The sequence below is a fragment of the Gorilla gorilla genome, chromosome 19, assembly GCF_029281585.2.
Source record: "Gorilla gorilla gorilla isolate KB3781 chromosome 19, NHGRI_mGorGor1-v2.1_pri, whole genome shotgun sequence".
Taxonomy (NCBI): Eukaryota; Metazoa; Chordata; class Mammalia; order Primates; family Hominidae; genus Gorilla; species Gorilla gorilla.
Genome location: NC_073243.2, coordinates 112,562,184 through 112,567,079, shown reverse-complemented (window position 1 = coordinate 112,567,079; position 4,896 = coordinate 112,562,184). Strand labels below are relative to the sequence as shown.

Genomic DNA, 4,896 nt, shown 5'->3' with positions numbered 1-4,896 from the left:
TTGGAGAGAAGTTAACAGATGAGGAAGTTGATAAAAATCATCAGAGAAGCAAAATACTGGTAGCGACACTCAAGGAAACCACGAAATTTCCATAACTTATGTCAGCAAAGTGGGAATATTGTACAGTGTGTGTTGAAGTTCCTATACAACATTGTTTATCTGCCGTTTGTTTGTTTGTAAGGAATGTATATACTAAAAGTTCTTCCTGCTGTCAAAAGAATATGTGTGAATAAGTCATTTTAACTTATTCTTCTGTTTTTCTTCTATCTTCCTGCCATCATCCCACAGCCTTACTTTAGAAATTTTTTCTTTAGAAAATTGAACAAGTGCTCCTTGTGGTGGCACATACCTCGAGGATGGGAGGCAGGGGTGGAAGGGTCACTTGAGGCCATTAGTTTGACAGCAGCCTGGCCAACAAAGTGAGACCCCATGTCTGCAAAACAATTTAAAAATTAGCCAAGTATCGTCATGTATACCTACAGTCCCAGCTACCTCAACTTACGGAGAAAGTTCAGGGCCTGGAGAGAAGGCTGGGCGGCAGGAGCTGGGTCTAAAGAGGCCATTGTAACGATGGAGCTGTGCCTGTGGAGGCTGTTGTGAGGCAGTAGGCTCATCTGCGGAGACTGCCGTGAGGTAGGGTATGGGCCTCAATAGGCCATTGTGAGTCATGAGCTTGGTCTGTAGAGGCTGACTGGAGAGAGTTCTGGGCCTGGCGAGGCTGCCGGGAGGTAGGAGCTGGGCCAAAAGATTTAAGCACATTTACGTTTATTAGGCACTTCATTTCCATTATTACACTGGAATATATAATAAAATAATTATAGAACTCACCATAATGTAGAATCAGTGGGCGTGTTCAGCTTGTTTTCCTGAAACTGGATGGTCCCACCTGAGCGTGATGGGAGAAAGTGACAGATCAATAGGTATTAGATTCTCATAAGCACAGCGCAACCTAGATCCCTCACATGCACGGTTCACAACAGGGTGCGTTCTCCTATGAGAATCTAATGCTGCTGCTCATCTGAGAAGGTGGAGCTCAGGCGGGAATGTGAGCAAAGGGGAGTGGCTGTAAATACAGACGAAGCTTCCCTCACTCCCTCACTCGACACCACTCACCTGCTGTGTGGCTCCTTACGGCTCCATGGCTCAGGGATTGGGGACCCCTGCTCAAGTGCATCCAAAGCGACCCTTCCCACACCAGTCTTCATAGTAGTCAAGGGCAGCAACCACTTAGCTCCCAAGGCATGTGCCTCAGCTGGCATTACATCACAATCAACAGTAAGTGGTAGCTTGAGTCACTGTGAGGTCACTTCCTGGAAATCACCCTAACCCTGGGCCCTGACCCTAAAACCCTAACCCTGGGCCATGACCCTAAAACTCTAACACTGGGTCCTGACCCTAAAACCCTAACCCTGGGCCCTGACCCTAAAACCCTAACCCTGGGACATGGCCCTGAGCCTAAAACCCTAACCCTGGGCCCTTGCGCTGAGCCTAATACCCTAACTGTGGGCCCAGGCCCTGACTGTAAAACCCTAACCATGGGACCTGGCCCTAAAAGAACCCTAACCCTGGGACCTGGCCATGACCCTAAAACAAGCCTAAACCTGGGACCTAGCCCTGACCCTAAAACAACCCTAACCCTGGGCCCTGGCCCGGACCCTAAAACACGCCTAACCCTGGGCCCTGGACCTGACCCTAAAACAACCCTAACCCTGGGCACTGACCCTAAAACAACACTAACCCTGGGCACTGACCCTTAAATAACCCTAACCCTGGGCCCTGGCCCTGACCCTAAAAAAAGCCTAACCCTGGGCCCTGGCCCTGACCCTAAAACAACCCTAACCCTTGGCCCTGGCCCTGACCCTAAAACAACCCTATCCCTGGGTCCTGGCCCTGACCCTACAACAAGCCTAACCCTGGGCCCTGGCCCTAACCCTAAAACAAGCCTAACCCTGGGCCCTGGCACTAAAACAAGCCTAAGCCTGGGCCCAGGTCCTGACCCTAAAACAACCTTAACCCTGGACCCTAGCCCTGACCCTAAAACAAGCCTAACACTGGGCCCTGGCCCTGACCCTAAAACAAGCCTAACCGTGGGCGCTCGACCTGACCCTAAAACAAGCCTAACCCTAGGCCCTGGCCCTGACCCTAAAACAACCCTAAAAGTGGGCCCTGGCCCTGACCCTAAAACAACCCTATCCCTGGGCCCTGGCCCTGACCTAAAACAACCCTAACCCTGGGCCCTGACCCTGAAACAACCCTAACCCAGGGCCCTGACCCTGAAACAACCCTAACCCTGGTCCCTGACCCTGAAACAACCCTATCCCTGGGCCCTGACCCTAAAACAACCCTAACCCTGGGCCCTGACCCTAAAACAACCCAAACCCTGGGCCCTCGCCCTGAAAAAACCCTAACCCTGGGCCCTGACCCTGAAACAACCCTAACTCAGGGCCCTGATCCTGAAACAACCCTAACACTGGGCCCTGGTCCTGACCGTACAACAACCCTAAACCTGGGCCCTGGCCCTTACCCTAAATCAACCCTAAACCTGGGCCCTGGCCCTGACCCTAAAAGAAGCCTAACCCTGGGCCCTGGCCCTGACCCTAAAACAACCCTAACCCTGGGCCCTGGCCCTGACCCTAAAACAAGCCTAACCCTGGGCCCTGGCCCTGACCCTACAACAACCCTAACCCTGGGCCCTGGCCCTGACCCTAAAACAACCCTATCCCTGGGCCCTGGCCCTGACCCTAAAACAAACGTATCCCTTGGCCCTGGACCTGACCTAAAACAACCCTAACCCTGGGCCCAGGCCCTGACCCTAAAACACCCCTAAACCTGGGCCCTGCCCCTGACCCTAAAACAACCCTAATGCTGGGACCTGGCCCTGACCTAAATCAACCTTGACCCTGGGCCCTGGCACTAAAACAAGGCTAACCTTGGGCCCAGGTCCTGCCCCCAAAACAACCCTAACCCTGGGCCCTAGCCCCGACCCTAAAACAACCCTAACGCTGGGCCCTGGCCCTGACCCTAAAACAACCCTAACCCAGGGCCCTATCCCTGACCCTAAAACAAGCCTAACGCTCGTCCCTGGCCCTGACCCTAAAACAAGCCTAACCCTGGGCCCTGGCCCTGACCCTAAAACAAGCCTAAACCTGGGCCCTGGCCCTGACACTAAAACAAACATAACCCTGGGCCCTGGCCCTGACCCTAAAACAACCCTAACCCTGGGACCTGACCCTGACCCTAAAACAACCCTAACCCTCGGCCCTGGCCCTGACCGAAAACAACCCTAAACCTGGGCCCCGGCCCTGACCCTAAAACAACCCTAACCCTGGGCCCTGGCACTAAAACAAGCCTAACCCTGGGCCCAGGTCCTGACCCTAAAACAACCCTAAACCTGGGCCCTGTCCTTGACCCTAAAACAAGCCTAATCCTGGGCCCTGGCCCTGAACCTACAACAACCCTAACGCTGGCCCCTGGCCCTGACCCTAAAAGAAGCCTAAGCCTGGGCCTTGGCCCTGACCCTAAAGCAACCCTAACCGTGGGCCCTGGCCCTGATCCTAAAACAAGCCTAACCCCTGAGCCCTGGCCCTGACCCTAAAACAACCCTAACCCTGGGCACTGGCCCTGATCCTAAAACAAGCCTAACCCTGGGCCCTGGCCCTGACCCTAAAACAACCCCAACCCTGGGACCTGGACCTGACCCTAAAACAAGCCTAACCCTGGGCCCTGACCCTGACACTAAAACAACCCTAACCCTGGGCCCTGGCCCTGACCCTAAAAAAACCCTATCCCTGGGCCCTCGCCCTGACCCTAAAACAAGCCTAACCCTGGGCCCTGGCCCTGACCCTAAAACAACCCTAACCCTGGGCCCTGGCCATGACCCTAAAACAAGCCTAACCCTGGGCCCTGGCCCTGACCCTAAAACAACCCTAACCCTGGGCCCTGTCCCTGACCCTAAAACAAGCCTAACCCTGGGCCCTGGCCCTGACCCTAAAACAAGCCTAACCCTGGGACCTGGCCCTGACCCTAAAACAAGCCTAACCCTGGGCCCTGGCCCTGACCCTAAAACAACCCTAACGCTGGGCCCTGGCCCTGACCCTAAAACACCCCTAAACCTGGGCCCTGTCCCTGACCCTAAAACAACCCTAATGCTGGGCCCTGGCCCTGACCTAAAACAACCCTGACCCTGGACCCTGGCCCTGAACCTAAAACAAGCCTAACCCTGGGCCATGGCCCTGACCCTAAAACAAGCCTATCCCTGGGACCTGGCCCTGACCCTAAAACAACCCTAACCCTGGGCCCTGTCCTTGACCCTAAAACAAGCCTAATCCTGGGCCCTGGCCCTGACCCTAAAACAAGCGTATCCGTGGGCCCTGGACCTCACACTAAAACAACCCTAACCCTGGGCCCTGGCCCTGACCCTAAACCAAGCCTAACCCTGGGCCCTGGCCCTGACCCTACAACAACCCTAACCCTGGGCCCTGGACCTGACCCTAAAACAAACCTATCCCTGGGCCCTGGCCCTGACCCTAAAACAAACGTATCCCTTGGCCCTGGCCCTGACCTAAAACAACCCTAAACCTGGGCCCTGGCCCTGACCCTAAAACACCCCTAAACCTGGGCCCTGGCCCTGACCCTAAAACAACCCTAATGCTGGGCCCTGGCCCTGACCTAAATCAACCCTGACCCTGGGCCCTGGCACTAAAACAAGGCTAACCTTGGGCCCAGGTCCTGCCCCTAAAACAACCCTAACCCTGGGCCCTAGCCCTGACCCTAAAACAACCCTAACGCTGGGCCCTGGCCCTGACCCTAAAACAACCCTAACCCTGGGCCCTGTCCCTGACCCTAAAACAAGCCTAACGCTCGGCCCTGGCCCTGACCCTAAAACAAGCCTAACCC

At 55.2% G+C, this 4,896-nt stretch overlaps 1 long non-coding RNA gene across 1 annotated transcript; it reads right to left on the bottom strand.

The window, feature by feature from the left end:
* Window positions 1–478: 478 nt before the first annotated feature.
* Window positions 479–1,401, bottom strand: LOC134757571 (uncharacterized). The gene is made up of 3 exons (XR_010131684.1): window positions 1,114–1,401; window positions 829–886; window positions 479–735 (listed from the first exon to the last, which is right to left on the bottom strand). It is a non-coding gene; the product is annotated as an uncharacterized lncRNA (long non-coding RNA).
* Between the last annotated feature and the right edge of the window lie 3,495 nt (window positions 1,402–4,896).